The sequence below is a fragment of the Ornithorhynchus anatinus genome, chromosome X5, assembly GCF_004115215.2.
Source record: "Ornithorhynchus anatinus isolate Pmale09 chromosome X5, mOrnAna1.pri.v4, whole genome shotgun sequence".
Lineage (NCBI taxonomy): Eukaryota > Metazoa > Chordata > Mammalia > Monotremata > Ornithorhynchidae > Ornithorhynchus > Ornithorhynchus anatinus.
The window spans coordinates 55634080-55653016 of NC_041753.1; the positions used below are offsets into that span (position 1 = coordinate 55634080).

General features: G+C 42.7%; 1 protein-coding gene across 6 annotated transcripts in view; it reads right to left on the reverse strand.

The window, feature by feature from the left end:
- KANK1 (KN motif and ankyrin repeat domains 1) overlaps positions 1-18937 on the reverse strand; it is a 209570-nt gene that overhangs the window by 123013 nt on the left and 67620 nt on the right. For all 6 annotated transcript variants that reach the window (XM_039910723.1, XM_039910724.1, XM_039910722.1 and 3 more), the window contains exon 2: positions 14076-14199. The gene's annotated coding sequence lies outside the window, so the exon portion shown is untranslated. The remainder of the gene's footprint in view (positions 1-14075; positions 14200-18937) is intronic.

Genomic DNA, 18937 nt, shown 5'->3' on the forward strand with positions numbered 1-18937 from the left:
ACGGATGACTGCCCTGCTACTTATTTGTACATCTGCTGTAGAGGTCCTTCCTTCTGATTGCTTGAAAAAGGAAACACTGACAAAATACGATGTGTCCAATGTCCAGGAATCCCGCAACACAATGAAGTTGCTCAATCAGAAGTCTCCCAGCAACATGAAAGTGAGTTTGTGACACCAATGTGTGTGTGGTTTTCTGGATTTTCAGGATTTCTAGAGTTTAAAGACACCTTTTATATTAAAATTATTTTAAAGTCTTATCCAGAGGCTTATTTTCTCCTCCAAGCAGAATGATGAATGATAACCTGGTGATCCAAGTGTATTATGTCCAGAAATATTTGGTGCTTTTAAAAATAGCCACCCACTTTAATACTGTCACTATAGTCACAGAAGAGGACAAATATATTTTTGTTTAAAAACTGATACTGAAGCTAGGTGGTCTTGTCTCAAGCTTTTGTATCTACCCTTTACTTTTTTCAAGTCTAGCCTTATTCATTGAAAAGCATCCTAATTAGTTTGCTGCCAGATATTTGAGGCAGACCCATCCATCCAGTGATCTTGCACACACTAAAACCCATAAGACTGCTTGGATTTGGCTTTTTTTTCCCCTTAAGAACGTTGTTATTTGCTAGTTTGTGGTAAGCAGCATTTTTTCATGGCCCTGGTCATTTCATTAAAGCCATCAGAAACACTGCTTTTTGCTTTTTCCCAAATTACCATTATAACCTCCATAATCAGCACTGCCCACATTCTTGCCATCAGACAATGGGAAACTCTTTTAAAAAGTTGAGGACAGGTATATCTTTCTTTCCCCATATACTGCCAAAGGAAACTCTTTGTTGCTAATTAAAATGTATATGATTTGGCACAACCCCCCTCTAGACTGTAAGCTCCTTGTAGGCAGGGAACAAGTCTACCAACTCTCTTGTATTCTCCCAAGCACTTAGTACAGTGCTCTGCACACAGTAAGTACTCAATAACATGAGATGCAGCATAGCCTAATGGAAAGAGCATGGGTCTGGGAGTGAGAGGACCTGGGTTTCTAACCCCAGCTATGCCAGTTATCTGCTCTGTGACCTTGGGCAGGTGATTTAACTTCTCTCTGTCTCCGTTACCTCATTCATAAAATGAGGATTAAGACTGTGAGCCTTATGAGGGTTGGGGACCAAATCCAATCCAACTATTTTATAATTTTCCACAGCAAACAGTTCAGTGACTGGCACAGAGTAAAAGCACTTAAATATCACTGAAAATAGTAAAAAATAAATAAATAAATACCACTGATTGACAATGAGCAGCAACACCCCTTCCTAATTTAGAATTGGCAGATAAAAATAACATGGAGAGTCCCTGATAGGTTGAGGCTAAGCTGCCCCTCATCAAGACCAAAGGGAAAGAGCAGAAGGGAAATTGGAAGGAAAGTACTATTTGAAGAGGTCCTACAATTTACCTTGTGCTCACTCATTATACCTGGACTATTAAAATATTTTCCATTTCAGTTTCTTCATGAGAATGATTACTAGATTAAGTTACACTGGAGAAGAATGGGAATAAATTGACCTTTGTATATTTGTGTGTTTATTAATTTTTTTTGTTTCCCTTCGCATTTTTACTTTTATTTCAGCATTGATCAGTCACAAACTGGAGTAAAATGGCAATTTTGTTCACTACATTTAAAAAATTGCAACAGGTCCAGAAAACAGCAACAAGAATATCTGAAGGGATAGAAAACAGATCCTATATGGAGAGGTTAGGGGAATTTGGGTTGTTTATTCTAAAGATAAAAAGACTAAAGAATGACTTAATAAGAGTCTTCATGCAAATGATGGGTTTTATGAAAAGGATGCTAGTCTTCCATGTTACAGAGAAACAAACAAGTGGAAATCAACAAGCCCAAGCAGGAGACATTGACAGAGATGTAGAAATAAGGATGATCTTCCTTCTTCAACAGCTAAAACAGGGGCACAGGCTCCCAAGAGAGGTTGTGGATTCTTCCCTATCTCTAGAGATGGTTAAGAAAAGAATAGCTATTGATCATTCTTGGATCATTTGACATATACCTGATTGGGAAGGGGGGAGGGGCATGCAGCAGGGGTGTGCAGAAGAGACAGAACTAGAAGGCCTCTTGGGGTCCATTCCAGTTCTAAGACAAATATTCTCAGCTGAAGCAGATGAAAGGCAGTTTTAACCTCCACTTTAATGCTTCAAGACCTATAGACCCATAAGGCCTAAAATACAAAAAGGAACAGGTAGAGCCAAGAGACATTCTGCTCCAGTTCGACTGTGACACCACAACCACCTCACTCAGGGCATACTGGAATATGCCTCAGGTCAGAGATTAGGTGAACTGCCTTCCAAACCAGAGATGGGTTCATTGCTTCCTTGGGTTCATTGATTTTCAGCAATGAACGGTCATTCAAGCTCCCAAGCGCTTAGTACAGTCCTCTGCACACTTTAAGTGCTCAATAAATTCTACTGATTGATTCATTCAGGGAGCTCTGATCCTGACCACCCTCTCAGGACTGACTGCTCCTGACTCTTGGCTTTGCCCACACAGAATAAAGGGGAGTCAAAGAAGAAGAATGAGGTAAAAATGTTTTCATTTTCCTTCACACTTTCTCAAAGTCAAAAACCTGCCAGAGTTGAGAAAGGGAAGAAGAAACAAACCAAACCAGAAAACAGGAGGGAAAGCTAGGTTTACGAAAACCCAAGTCCGAATCTTTTCACGTAGAAACTCAATTTGCGTCCTTGTGAGACTGCGTTAGGATAGAGAATGCCACTGCTTCCTTTCAAGTCAAATTTCCAAAGCTCTAACACAAGGATTATAAATTCTCAGTCCTATTCTATTCAAGTTTTATTTCACCATTTTCCAAAACCATTTTCATACATCATCAGCTAGGCATTACAATATGCATTATACATGCTGGGAGTGGATATTTTAAACAGAATTGCACAAGAGTCATAAGATAGCTGGTGAAAATCCAATTTTTAAAAACTTTCAAACGGGGACTGGAATATTTTTCGACTTAGATCCTTTCAATCAAGCTTGTAGTTTTCAAGGGCAAGGAAATTGAGTGCACTTGATGATCACGTTAGTCATTTTCCCCAAGTACATATCCCATGGGGATACTGGAATATAGTCTTATCTTACTAACTCAGCACTTCTCTGTCAGCAGTGTGACATGTAAGTGGAGAGCAGGAGACTTCCTTAAAAGGAGATTGGTAGTATGGGTTCAATTTAATTTTGGTTACTTCGAATTCTCCTTGCCAAGTTGGAAAGTTTGCAGACTCGTAAATGGAAAGTTGGTCAGCCATATTTAGAATTTACAAACACTGAAAGTTGGGTTTTTTGTTATTTTGCCAGCAAGAATTGACATACATAGTACCTTGCCTTTCTCCTGGATTGTGACTCTGGGATGGGGTGGATTAGGCAATTATGATTAAAAAAATCAAAACAAACCCACCCCTGGCATCAGGAACATACCACTGGAAAATGGAGAATTCATCTCCCCTCCTCCCAACCCCTATCTCAGAATGGCACAACACAGCTCCTTATCATCTCTGGAGAGATAAGCAGGGAAGTGCCAGGATAGTAGTGGAATGGCAAGGGTTGAACCCCCAGAAAGATCGCAAGGAGGTCCATTACCATGCCACTCAACTGAACAGTGTGCTGCAGGACTACCACTACCTCTGCTGCCTTTGACACTGTCGACCATCCCCTCCTCCTCCATACCTTATCTCATCTTGGCTTCACGGACTCTGTCCTCTCCTGGTTCTCCTCTTACCTCTCTGGCCGATCATTCTCGGTCTCCTTCGCTGGAGCCTCCTCCCCCTCCCATCCTTTAACTGTTGGAGTTCCTCAAGGGTCAGTTCTTGGCCCTCTTCTGTTCTCCATTTACACTCACTCCCTCGGTGAACTCATCCGCTCTCACGGCTTTGACTACCATCTCTACGCAGATGACACGCAGATCTACATCTCCGCCCCTGTCCTCTCCCCCTCCCTTCAGGCTCGCATCTCCTCCTGCCTCCAGGACGTCTCCACCTGGATGTCGGCCCGCCACCTAAAACTCAACATGAGCAAGACTGAGCTCCTCATCTTCCCTCCCAAACCTGGTCCTCTCCCAGACTTCTCTATCACCGTGGATGGCACGACCATCCTTCCCATCTCTCAGGCCCGCAATCTCGGTGTCATCCTTGACTCGTCCCTCTCGTTCACTCCACACATCCTATCCGTTACCGAGACCTGCCGGTTTCACCTCTACAATATCGCCAAGATCCGCCCTTTCCTCTCCACCCAAACGGCTACCTTACTGTTACGGGCTCTCGTTATATCCCGGCTAGACTACTGTGTCAGCCTTCTCTCTGACCTCCCTTCCTCCTCTCTCGCCCCGCTCCGGTCTATTCTTCACTCCGCTGCCCAGCTCATCTTCCTGCAGAAACGATCTGGGCATGTCACTCCCCTTCTTAAACAACTCCAGTGGTTGCCTATCGACCTCCGCTCCAAACAAAAACTCCTCACTCTAGGCTTCAAGGCTCTCCATCACCTTGCCCCTTCCTACCTCTCCTCCCTTCTCTCTTTCTACCGCCCACCCCGCACGCTCCGCTCCTCTGCCGCCCACCTCCTCGCCGTCCCTCGGTCTCGCCTATCCCGCCGTCGACCCCTGGGTCACGTCCTCCCGCGGTCCTGGAACGCCCTCCCTCCTCACCTCCGCCAAACTGATTCTCTTTCCCTCTTCAAAACCCTACTTAAAAATCACCTCCTCCAAGAGGCGTTCCCAGACTGAGCTCCTCTTCCCCCTCTACTCCCTCTGCCATCCCCCCTTTACCTCTACGCAGCTAAAGCCTCATTTTCCCCTTTTCCCTCTGCTCCTCCATCTCTCCCTTCCCATCCCCACAGCACTGTACTCGTCCGCTCAACTGTATATATTTTCGTTACCCTATTTATTTTGTTAATGAATTGTACATCGTCTTGATTCTACTAAGTTGCCATTGTTTTTACGAGATGTTCTTCCCCTTGACTCTATTTATTGCCATCGTTCTTGTCTGTCCGTCTCCCCCGATTAGACCGTAAGCCCGTCAAACGGCAGGGACTGTCTCTATCTGTTGCCGACTTGTTCATCCCAAGCGCTTAGTACAGTGCTCTGCACATAAGCGCTCAGTAAATACTATTGAATGAATGGCTGGACATATTCTTGAGGTGCCAGACCCCTGGACATTATATCCAGGATGGAGCTTCTGGAGATGCTTATATTCTGAGGGGTTAAGGGCAAGCTGGGAATGATATGGCTCTTCACCTCACTTCTGGTAAACGAAAAAATGTAGCTTAGCCCTCGGACCACCAGGAACTTGCCAGAATGTCCTGTGGGAGAGTGGCCCTAGGTGGGAGGAAAAATAAAGAGGAAAGCATAGTATACATTTGCAGAAAGCTTCAATCCACAGGGTAACTTCAGCCAGCTCCCTGCTACATGTCAGGCTCATTTATCCAGTCTGATGAATGAACAACCATGATATACAACTATCTTCCCACTCCCCAACAAAAAATTTCAAACCAGTCAAATCAACAAATGCTATGATGAAATCTTAACCAGCTCAGCTTTTCTGGTTTGGATTTCACAAGGAGCTCTAGTTGAAATGCTTCCCTCAAGCATCATGGCTCCACTTCTCTCAAGCATCGCAGATCTCAGGGCTTTGGTTCCAGCATATACTGTGCGCACCAGAGACTGCCCACGTGGACATAAGCTAATGCTGCTCACAGTCCAGAACTCTCCACTTGGCGGCCATGTGATTCCTCCGGGTACCTATTAATCCCCTCATGCTCCCAGGGCCCTCGGCCCAACCTCCTCGCTGCCTTCCCGAGATCCCGCGCTGCTGCTCCTCCCCAATGAGGAGCCTCCATCCTGACCCACCTTCCAGACCAGCAGGACAGAAAAAAAGCAGCTGCACAGCCTGGCATCACCTCCACGAGACCTCGGGAAGGCTGTAGCGGCGGCTGCTGGAGCCTTCACCGTGGCCGTGGTTGTGACTGTGGGCTAGGAGCTCTGCTCCTCTAGCCACAATTCCCTACAGATCTTGGTTTTTGTCTTTAAATGTTCTCTTAGTGTTTCATGTCATTACTCCTAATGTACCTGTCGCTAGTCTCCTCTCCCCCTTGATATTTTCAGATGATAAGCCCTCAAGGGGTAAGGGCCATATGTAATTCCCAATTGTGTACTCTTTCCCAGGACTTAGCACACAGAAAGAACTTAATAAATACTCTTACTATGACTTCCCCTCCCCCTTCCTCTCCTCCTTCTCCTATAGTGAACACCTGTTGGTGGAGATGCAAATGGCTTCATACCATCATTCCAAGCAGGCAGTTAAAGCACCCCAAAACCACAGGAGGCATGACAAAAGGCAAAAACCAAGATGGCAAGTTATAATAATAATAATAATGGCATTTGTTAAGCACTTACTATGTGCGAAGCACTGTTTTAAGTGCTGGGGGGATACAAGGTGATCAGGTTGTCTCAGGTGGCTCACAGTCTTAATCCCCATTTTACAGATGAGGTAACTGAGGCACAGAGAAGTTAAGTGACTTGCCCAAAGTCACACAGCTGACAAGTGGCAGAGCCAGGAGAGAGAGACAGAGAGACAGAAAGAGAGAGAGACAGAGAGAGAGGAGCTGGATAATAAGGAGCTGGATTCTCAAAGTACAATGGGCCACTTTTATAGGGAATTGAAAGACAGACTCAAAAAGAAACCCAACGAAAGAGGGACCACAGATGGTTCGTGAGCAGTGCAAATATCATTATTTGAGGGTTTTAACTTCAGCATAGAACTCAAATTAAATAAATGAAGATTAAAGCATATTTCACCAAAGGATATTAGTTACCCTATGCAAAACAATCTGGACAAAGGTTTACACAGCCAAACTCCATTGTCAGGGCACGATTAGTCTGCATATAAACAGTGTCCAAAACAGGGCCACCCAAAGGTAATTACTTACAGCAGTTGACATTAAAGAAAGTCAGCCATTTGTTGGGGTAGCAGCTAGAAAGGCCAGAGAATATATCTTTATGGGTGTCAGAGGCTAAAAATCATTGGGCAGAATCTGATTTGGGAGACTTATAAGTACCTTATTGTTGTTGACTAATTGTTCTATGTACACCTACTTAAGATTATGAGCCCTTAGAAGGACAAGTACTTTGTTTGGTCTCATTATCTTGTATTTACCCCAGCACTTAGCCCATAGTAAGTGCTCTATAAATACTATTACTATTTAACAGAAGACTCCTTTTGTCCTAAAGTTGCCTATTGACATTTAGTTTCCTTCCACATTAGGATCCTTGTATCCCAACCATGAAAAGGATGCTGGAAAGAATGACTGTTTATCTGCTTCTATTTATCTGCTTCATTATCACTGATACAGACTCACTTACTCTAAGTGATTTATAGCCTGAAAGTATTCACAACAAACATCAGATGCACCCATATCCCCAAGCAACGGCTCACCTCTTGGGTGCTTTAGCTTTAGGAGAAGGGTGTTGTAGTTACTTTGGATATACTTGTTAGAAAGTTTCTAAGCGGCAATATCAGTGGCAAACATCAGATGCTGCCTCACCCATTTGCTCACAGGCCAAAGCTCACCTCCTGTGTTGTAAGAGACATTATTTTGGATATACTTGATAAGACGTTTCCACATAGTGCCTCTGATTTTAATAACTTTTTTATAGCAGTCAGAGAAGCAGTGTGACCTAGTGGAAAGAACGCGGCCCTGAGGATCAGAGGACCTCAATTCAAATCCCAACTCCACCACCTGCCTGTGGGTGGATCTTGGACAAGTCACTTAACTTATCTATGCTTCAGTTTCCTCATCTGTAAAATGGGGGTTCAACACTTGTTCTCTCTCCTACACTGTGAGCCCTTTGTGGGACAAGGACTGTGTCTGACCTGATTTTATTGTATCCACTTGGCACATAGTAAGTGCTTAACAAATGCCACAAATATTATTATTATCCATTTTATAAACAACCCTCACTCCCTTAACTCCTCCAAACTTTGGGAGTGTTATGTTTACACTGAGATAGGCAAATTGAGTGGAACCAAATAAACAGGTAATGGGAGTGGGAGGGAAAAAGTATCAACCAAATCACCATAAAAAACAAAAACAAAAGATCTCCCTGCTTTCAAAATCCACCCCTTTCACCTGCACCTTCAACCCTATCTCTCCTCACTTTATAACAAAAAACACTGGCAACCACTCTTTCTTCTCTACTTCACCTGGCAACCACTCTTCTCTATTTCACCTCCATCTTCAAACACCCTTTGATGGCTTCACCCTTCTGCCTTCAAAACACACCCCCACTGGTCTAGGTACTTGTCATATCCTAGCTTCCAGTCTCTCCCTTCTCCAGTCCCTACTTCCCCCTGCTGCCCATATCATTTTTCTAAAACATCATTTTGCAAACATTTCTCCACTCATCAAAAGCCTCCAAAGGTTACCCATTCCCCCCAGCATCAAGCAGAAACTCCTCACGATGAGTTTCATGGTATTCCTTTGGCTTTCTCCCTTCTATTTACCCACTCTTCTTCTACTACACCCTAGCTCCCTCTGTTCTGTTAGCTTACTCACTGAGTTTCCTTCTAGTCTCTTTCTGCCATCAACCTCGTGCTTTATTATGTGCTAAGTGCTGGGGAAAATAAAGGATAATTAGATCCAATGAAATCCCTGCCCCTCTAAGGAGAAGCAGCGTGGCTCAGTGGAAAGAGCATGGGCTTTGGAGTCAGGGCTCATGAGTTCGAATCCCAGCTCTGCCACTTGTCGGCTGTGTGACTGTGGGCAAGTCACTTAACTTCTCTGTGCCTCAGTTCCCTCATCTGTAAAATGGGGATTAAGACTGTGAGCCCCACGTGGGACAACCTGATTCCCCTATGTCTACCCCAGTGCTTAGAACAGTGCTCGGCACATAGTAAGCGCTTAACAAATACCAACATTATTATTATTATTATTATTAAGGATTCATAATCTTAAACAGATGTACATACATCAATAAGAGTAAAGAGATCACAGAGTAAAGTCAACCACAACGATAAGGTACAAATAGAAGTCTCCCAAATCAGATTGTGCCCCATGATTTTATTTTAGCCTCTGAAATTTAGAAGGTCATGCACCACTGCCTTTGCCACTACCTGTAATTTATTTCAGTGTTCCTCTCCCCAACTGGATTCTAATCCGGGCTCCGCCACTTGTCTGCTGTGTGACTCTGGATAAGTCACTTGACTTCTCTGTGGCTCAGCTACCTCATCTGTAAAATGGGGATTAAGACTGTGAGCACCATGTGGGACAACCTGATAACCTTGTATTTACCCCAGCGCTTAGAACAGTGTTTGGCACATAGTAAGCGCTTAATAAATTCCATCATTATTGTATTATTAAACTCCCTGAAGGCAAGGATATTGTCTATTAATTCTATCATACTCTCCCCAAGCACTTAGTACAGGGATCTGCACAGAGTAAGGCTTAATAAATACTACTGATTTACTCCAGTGCTTGAGTCTGTCAATTGTATTTATTGAGCGCTTACTGTGTGGTGAGCACTGTACTAAGCGCTTGAGACAGTACAACAATTAACAGACATTCCCTGCATACATGGTAATAAACACACCTAGGTTTTTCACACCTAGTTGCTCTGTAAACATAATAATATTCTTTATCCCCAAGTTGAATAACCTAAAATATTCAAACTCAGAAGACTTACAACGATTACAACGCTGCCTATCTCTTTAAAAAGAGTCAGGACAAAGCAGCATTTCAAAATTTCTTGAAATCAGTCAGAAAAGAAAAGAGATTCTGAAGGATCTGATGTCTTCCCAAGATTGGTGAGACCTGCTAAAGAAAAGTCCCAGATATTCCAAAGAAAAAAAAATTAAATTATTCTGCTTCAATTCATGCCAAGTTTGAGGTTTTTTAAGCCTAAAATTAACAGGACTATAAACACCTCTGTGAAACTGAAACTGTTGACATGGGGTTTATTTATAAAAGCAAATTTCAAAGCACTTTTGAAAGAGATCTGGGCTTTAAAGGAAACAGAGTTAAAGTAAAATTCATGGGAAAGTTCTCCAATTCCTGTGTCCATGAAGAAATATTACAAAATTAGCAATCTTAACCCTATTAAAATCATTCCCTTTAAATTCAAAGTGTTTGTGCTTTGCTTAAATCTACTGCAGCTCCTACTCCCATCTTTAAAAAATAATTTTATTTTTGAGGTGGAAGAGTTAAGAGATCTACAAAGTCAAACAGAATTCATAACTCCTGAATTTTAATCATCCATAGTCACAGTGTTTGATTTACCCCATAATTCCCACGAGAAAATGAAAAAGTTTTGAAGAACGAGTTATTCTCAATGTAAATCTCCAGAAAGCCTCTGTCAATCATGTTGGTTCATTTAGCTCTGGTTAGCTTTTCCCCCATCTCATGACTGAAACTACACTAGTATTTAATTGCTTTCTGACTTCACATCTTAAAGAGGTAGAAAAATAAGGAGAGCTAACCCTTCATATTAAATTGTTCTTTTGAGCAAATTGCCCCTTCAGGCCATGAAACTTACCTCTCATAATAAGGTGGGCACATAAGAAAATTTTGCTTATCTGGATTTTTCTCAAGTCCTAAGGAGTCACATTTACAGAAACCCTAAACATTCTTTGAAAAGCAGCACCATCCATCACAACTCAGGACAGTACAACTGCATGTTCTCTAAAGCTAATGTGAAGGGCAGAGCCCAGTGATGGACTTCATCCGAAAATTCATCTTTCACTTGCCTAAGCATTAAAAGTAGGCATTAAAGAATATGGAGGTAAAGGGCTGATGAAAGATTTTTATATCCTAGACCCATGGGAATCCAATCCTGCTAGTTATAATTGCATGAAACGGAAACTCCCCCCACTTCATCTCCCCCACTACAGGAATGCACTAGAATAGCACTCTGGAGCTCCTGTTCTCCTTGCAGGCAAAGACTGAACACTGTACATTAGTCCATTTCAGAGAACTTCCAGATGTGCACATGAAGAATACCACTGCTGGTCCAATTTATGCTATGCCATACAAAATACCTCCTTGACCCCCACCCCATGCCCATCTTAGGTAAATTAAAATGGCAGAGGCTTTGGCATTTCCCTTCTGAGTTCTGTGAGCCATAACAACAATAATTGTGGTAATTGTTAAGTGCTTATTAAGTGCCAAGCACTGAAGTAAGCACCGGGGTCGATACAAGATAATCATGTCAGACCCAGCCCCTTCTCTCATGGGGATTCAATACCTGTTCTTCCTCTCACAGACTGAAGTAGGAGGGAGCACAGGTATTGAATCCCCATTTTCCAGCTGAGCAAACAGAGGCACAGAGAAGTTAAATGACTTGCCCAAGGTCCCACTGAAGGTAAGTGGCAAAGCCAAGCTTAGAACCCAGGTCCTCTGACTCCCGGGCCAGAGCTTGTTCCACTAGGCCATGCTGCCCTCTGTGTTCACACAGCCCTCCTCAGGGAATGGAGAAAGCATGGCTTCATCACACTGGAGGAGGCAAGGCCCCTTTTAGGGAAGTGGGCAAGAGGCGACTTATGAATGCTCTGAGTGTTTCTGAGAGGAAAACTATCTTGCACTGACTTGCTTGGAGTCCAAGCTATGAGTATAAAGTCCATAACATTTCTGGGAAATTGGAAAAATCTCTATTCTTGCTATCCAGGGGCAAGCCTCATCTTCCCATCATCACAATCATTGTCTTAGTCAGCACCCAGACTATAGCCTGCCCCCAAGACTTGTCACAGTCTCATCACCTGCACATCTGGAATCACGAGGGAATTCTGAGTCCTTTTCTCTTAGGGTGAGAGAAATGCATAGTTTATGCAGCATACTAATTGAATTGCAGCTAGGAGTGCTTATTTCCCACTCTCTTGAGGTAAGCTATTCATCCTGCCCTTTCCCTCGTCTTTAATTAGATATAAAAATCATCACCAGTTTACACTAAGTGCCTGGTGTGTTTGATACTAAATAGTCTTGGAAATCAGGAGTAAGATATGACTCCTATCCCCTTGACACTTATCCACAAAAATCCCCTGTGAGCATACATTAGGACTGGTGTTTCAAGATTTAGAAAAACCATAACTTCATATTCAGTTTAAGAACCCATCAGCCAAAAGGTGGCAGCATGAAACAACATGCATGAAGAAAGCAGGAGAATCCAATGCATCTTAAAAGAGAATAGTGCATAGGAATAGATGTACAAACATACTGATAAACTGTGGAAAATAATTAATGGGACATTGCTGAAGTACACCAGCAATGTCATTTTTTTTCCATAGATCATGAGTTCACATGTGAATAATTAGACTAATCGAAGACCAGCAAGGTTTGCTATTACATGGGTAGACATTCCAGGGGAACAGAGGGTTTTCTCAATTCACTGCTTCCACTGTTCTCTTCTACCCCATCTTCCTTTATTATCATATTCCGTCAAAAAAAGCTGGCCGCAGTGTTACCTTACTCCTCAAAATGGTGATTTCTTTGACTAGATCTTCCAGGACACAATTTGTTTGGATTTAAGAGCTTAATTTAGCTTCATTGATATTCCAACACTTGCTTCAGAAACTGGGAATATAGGATATTCCAGTTTGCCGAGTCCAGCAAAGACAGGGTTTGACAATAACTGTCTCAATAATAGTGGTTTCCTGTGCGTATATAGTGATTTGCTTTAAAAAAAATTCAAATGAATGTAGAGCCGTAAAGAAAAAAAAAAAGCTAAGTTATACATTTGGGCCCCTATATTTCCCACTGGTTCAGTTTTATATTTTTCATATAGTTGAATCTCTCAATATGTTTCTGTATTCCTAAATTTGTGATTCATATTTTTCCTCACTGAGGGTTATTTACATTAATTCCTATTCTGGATGTTAATGCTCTGCCTAATCACAATGTAGTACAACTTAAATTTCACTCACCTTTCTTTCCATTTAAAATATAGTAAATACATATTTTAACTTTTTAGCAATTATTTCACACACATGTTCCAAAAACAGTAGCATGCTCAAGAATAAAACTTAGCCAGGTATTAATGCTGACCTCAAATAAGGAAATTGCACATTTGCTTCTGTATCTACCAATGCATGACTACCCTCAGACAATTTACAGTTGCCTTCTCCCTCTCTCTCCCCATCCTTTGACATTGTGTTCTAAATAAGTCAACATTCAAGGACAGCCTACCTACATATAAACATGCCACTTGAAAAGGGGTGTAAGGAGTGCAGAAAAATTGTATCCCTGTGTAGCAGCCCACAATTACCACTGAGCTCATTCTAGTCCTATATAGTATCCTTATCACCTTATAAATATTTTCATTCATTCTACAAGTTGGGAGGTAAAAAGTGACCAGTGTTTTCAATATAATAAAATGTATGGGTGCAACTCAGAAACTGCATTTACTGTAAGTAACCAGGTCTCCTAAAAGCCCAAAGAAGGACGCATGTCTCTGTCCCTAGGATCATTAGATACAGGGATGCAGAGATCCTGGTTTGTCACTTACAGCATGTGACACTTGCCCACACTTACATCAGCTTGGCAAGGGAGTTAGGTGCCCAAATAATGAGGACTTGGTGCCAATTGGGTGAAATAATAGATATTTTACTTTGGTTTCTCCCCCTACAAAGCTCTATGCATGTTCCCATACAGTTATATAATTGCCTTTGGGCTGATTAAAGTTAAAGGCTGATTAGAGAAACAGCATGGCCTAGTACATAGAGAATGGGCCTGGGAGTCAGAAGGATCTGGGTTCTAATCCCAGCTCCACCAACTGTCTGCTATGTGACCTTGAGAAAGTCACTTAACTTCTCTGCGCCTCAGTTACCTCATCTGTAAAATGGGGGTTAAGACTGTGAGTCCCACATGGGACATGGACTTTGTTCAACCTGATCAACTTTTATCTATCCCACTGCTTAATATAATGTTTGGCACATAGTAAGAGCTTAACAGATACCATAAAAAAATGTATGAAGCAGGGTGAAATTATTAGTGCATGTAAGGAAGGAGAATGCTCACCACAATACTAATACCTTACCTCAACTGTGCTGTCCAGAAGATTCTAAATTAAAATATAGTTTTTTAAAAACTGCATAGTCATAAGTAAAGGGAAAATCTCCAATAGTTTAATTCAGCAGTAGATTCATGTCCTCAATATCATTCTGAAAAGAAAAAAGAATAAGAGATTAGACATGAAACCAACCAGTACTACACCATGCCGTTTCAGAAAAAATATTTATTTTATATATTGTGTGTGTGTGTGTGTGTGTGTGTGTGTGTGTGTTTGCCAACAGTACAGGAACTTAGGAACTCTTGTGATCTCCTTGGAAATTGCAAGCCAATACTGAAGAGAATCACTGATGAAACCTGACTCCATATATTTACTATCCAGGTAAACAAGATGAATGTTAGTTCAGGAAGTTTTGGAAACTGAGAATATAGAAAGAGCCAAGAAGACCTTAGATAAAATCATAATGAGAAGTCCATAATGGGTTACCAGTGAAATGTGTTAGAGAAAAAAGTCAAAGAAGTTAGAAGGCTCAAGAAAGGTTTAAATAGTTTTGTTGATGACAGGTCCATGATGGGTGATAAGAGGGATGTCAGAAGTTACATTCCTAACTGTAAAGTTCAAAGTAAGAAAGGCAACTATTCAAGAATCCTCTGGGGCTATTGTCAGAGGCACATTATTGAGCTGGGTAAACCACTGGATCTAGTTCAGCAAGGCATTTTTTGTGTTCTTATGAGAGGATTATTTTGTATTTGCCTGGGGTAGAGGAGAGTCCTGTTCTACTGATGGTTTCAGTCTGGGAAATTACTAAGCAAATTTGGCTATCCTTACAAGTTCATCCAGGGGCAGAGCCAAGGGTGCCCTTTCAGATCTATTCTTCACTGACAATGGGGTAGAGCAAGGATAAGAACTGGGCTCAGTCCTGTTCAATGTATTCTTCGCAATAATGGTAGGGTTGAAATAAGAGATCTAGTGCAAGTATGAGAATACTCCTCTGCTCCATCAGGAATGTCTTCTAACACCAAAGCCTTTGAGCATCAAGGTCCTAAAGATAGTCATTCCAGAACTGATTTATGCAGATGACTGTGACAGACGAATGAAACCGTGCTTATGCCACCTTTCCTCAAAGATAAGAAAATTGAGAGCTAGGAATGGTTCAGAGATTTCTTTGGGAGAGGCAGAGAGTACAGGCTGGGGAGTTATGGGAAAAAGGGCAACAATGTGATGGAACCAGTTGATGAGTGCCTTGAATGATCAGTTTTTACAAAAAGCTATGGGGAGTCGGAGGCTTTTGAGAAAGGGAGTGTTATATGTTCTAATTAGTATTTTAGAAAGATGTGTGGAGCTGTAATTAAGACACAAAACAGATTTAAGAGGAGAGAAACAGAAAAATCAATAAAGAATCTGTTACTATAATCCAAGAGACCAGGGCTTCTGCCAAGGTAATGGTTGCATGAGTGGATCTGTGAAATATTATTGAAAAAGTACTGGAAGGGCTTAACGACAAATTGAATATGGGAAGCAAATAAAAGAGAAGTCAAAGATAACACCAATGCTGTGAATTTGTAGGATGGAGTGTCCTAGCCACCCCACAGATGTTCCCATAATTTCACATAGAAAAGATTGTCAAGTGTGGGATTCTAAACTCAGTCTGACCCAATCCAGTTCCCAGGGACCCTTGGGTCAGGCCTGTTTCTCCCCTCCCCGCCCACCCCCCCACCCCCAGCCAAATGGTATTTTTTAAGCACTGTTCTAACCACTGGGGTAGATATGAGTTTATCAAGGTGGATATACTCCCTGTCCCAAATGGGGCTCACAGTCTAAGTAGGATTTAATCCCCATTTTACAGTTGAGGAAACTGAGGTATATAGAAGTGATTTGCCCAAGGTCACAGAGCAAGCAATGGCCAGAGCTGGGATCAGAACCCAGGCCCTCTGACTCCCAGGTCCGAGCTCGTTCCACTGGGCCATGGTGTTTCTGGCTTGTGAAAAGTTCCATATGGAAGGTGTAGACTGAGACACTCTGGTTCCAGATCCACCTTCTCACCCACAATGCTGTTTGACATTGCATGCTAGACCCTTATTGATCCTCTGGGTAGTTTGCCTGCAAATGGGGTCAGCTTGTGCTGCTCCAGATGAACTGCTAAGGGTGCCACTGGGCATGGCGGCGGGTGGAGAGATAGGAAAAAGGAGGGAAGGATAATGGGGGAAAATACAGAGTAAAATAGAAAACAGGCTGTCCTCAGTGTCAGAATTCCTCTAACTTAAGACTCAACTCACACACACTCTCTCACAACCTCCTCATCCCTGAAGTGCTGCCTTCCAGGAGGAGATGGAACTCTTCTCAACTCGAGCGATTTATTTCATGTGAACAACTGTTGTAGGGATTTACTTCAGTTTCTCTACAAATAGTAAAAAGGTAAACTGCTCCTTGATCATTTGAATGAATAATTTTCACAAACCGGGGGGTGGGGGAGGCGGGGAGGCAGAGTGCCTTTATCACTAAGACCTAATTCAACAACCAAAATATTTCTGGTTTGAAATCAAGGCCAAAGCTACTAAGGACATTATCCTATAGCAATAATTTTGATTCCTGACATAAGCATTCCAGGGGAATTGTGATGACGATGATAATGATCACAATAATAATAATACATTAAGTACTTACTAGGCGCTAAGCACTGTACTAAGTACTGGGGTAGATACAAGACGATCAGGTCAGACACAGTCCCCAACCTACATGGGGCTCACAGCCTAAGTATGAGAAAGAACAGGCAGTGCATCCCCTTTTTCCAGATGAGGAAACTGAGGTATGGCAAAGCTAAGTGACTTGCTCAGGGTCATTCAGCAGTCAAGTGGTAGACCTGGGATTAGATAGAACCCAGGACCCCTAACTCCCGGTCCCATGCTCTTTCCACTAGGCCACAGTAATAGAATAATGGATGCCAGAGCTCAAGCTATCAACAAGTCATAAGAGAGTGGGGAGAATGAGCAGTGCTGTATAAATAAATATATAGCCTATAGCCAAATGTTACGGCCCAACATGGGAAGCAGCATGGCTCAGTGGAAAGAGCACAGGCTTTGGAGTCATAGGTCATGGGTTCGAATCCCGGCTCTGCCGCTTGTCAGCTGTGTGACTGTGGGCAAGTCACTTAACTTCTCTGTGCCTCAGTTACCTCATCTGTAAAATGGGGATTAAGACTGTGAGCCCCACGTGGGACAACCTGATTACCCTGTATCTACCCCAGCGCTTAGAACAGTGCTCTGCACATAGTAAGCGCTTAACAAATACCAACATTATTATTATTATTATTAACCTAATTGCCTTGTATCTACCCCAGCGCTTAGATCAGTGCTTGGCACATAGTAAGCGCTTAACAAATACCATAATTATTATTATTATTATGCTTCATGATTAACTGTTTTTACAAGTTCATATTTTGTTTTCAATAGCATGGCAAGCAAATTCTTTCATTTTACTGGTAAGAATGAAATATTACTGGAATGTCACCATTACTGTGTGCCTATAAGATTCAAGCCACCCCCAATGTTGAATATCTGATATCCTCTGCAGAAGCCAGGCTCCTTGAACAAGTGTAATAAAAACTTCCACAAAGCAGATGGTAAATGAGGTTTGCCTAATCCTTAGCGCAAGAGATTGCTACAGCAATAGTTTGTTCACAATAATCAAAGAGATATTTCACAGTGCCCCACATAGGTTACAGTTTTTGCTGAAGCATTTGCTATATTAGCTGGTCAACTTCCTCAATGAGTTATCAGAAACTCCCATACATTTAATTATGGTATTGGTTAAGCACTTACCATGTGCCAAACTCCTTCAAGACATCTCTACTTGGATGTCCTGCCGTAACTCAAACTTAACATGTCCAAAACAGAGCTCCTTATCTTCCCACCCAAACGCTGTCCTCCCCCTTTCCCATCACTGCAGACGGCACCACCATCCTTCCTGTCTCACAAGCCCATAACCTTGGCATTATCCTTGAATCCTCTCTCCCATTCGACCCACATACTCAATCCATCACTAAATTCTGTCAGTCCCACCTTCGCAACATAGCTAAAAATCCGCCCTTTCCTCTTCATTCAAACTGCTACAATGTTAATACAATCATTCATTCATTCATTCAATAGTATTTATTGAGCACTTACTATGTGCAGAGCACTGTACTAAGCACTTTGGAATGTACAATTCGACAACAGAGACAATCCCTGCCCATTAACGGGCTTACAGTCTAATGGGGGGAGACAGACAGAGCAATAAATAGAATCAAGGGGATGTACATCTCATTAACAAAATAAATAGGGTAATAAAAATATATACAAATAAGCAGATGAGCACAGTGCTGAGGGGAGGGGAAGGGAGAGGGGGAGGAGCAGAGGGAAAGGGGGGGGGGAAGGGACTTAGCTGAGGGGAGGTGAAGGGAGGGCAGAGAGGCAGCAGAGGGAGCAGATGGAAAAGGGGAAGCTCAGTCTGGGAAGGCCTCTTGGAGGAGGTGAGCTCTCAATAGGGCTTTGAAGAGAGGAAGAGAGTGAGTTTGGCGGAGGGGAGGAGGGAGGGCATTCCTGGACAGCGGGAGGACGTGGGCCAGGGGTCGACGGCAGGATAGGCGAGAACAGGGGACGGTGAGGAGGTGGGCAGCAGAGAAGCGGAGCCTAGAGAAGCAGCGTGGCTCAGTGGAAGGAGCATGGGCTTGGGAGTCAGAGGACATGGGTTCGAATCCCAGCTCTGCCGCTGGTCAGCTGTGTGACTGTGGGCAAGTCACTTAACTTCTCTGTGCTTCAGTTACCTCATCTGTAAAATGGGGATTAAGACTGTGAGCCTCACGTGGGACAACCTGATTACCCTGTATCTACCCCAGCGCTTAGAACAGTGCT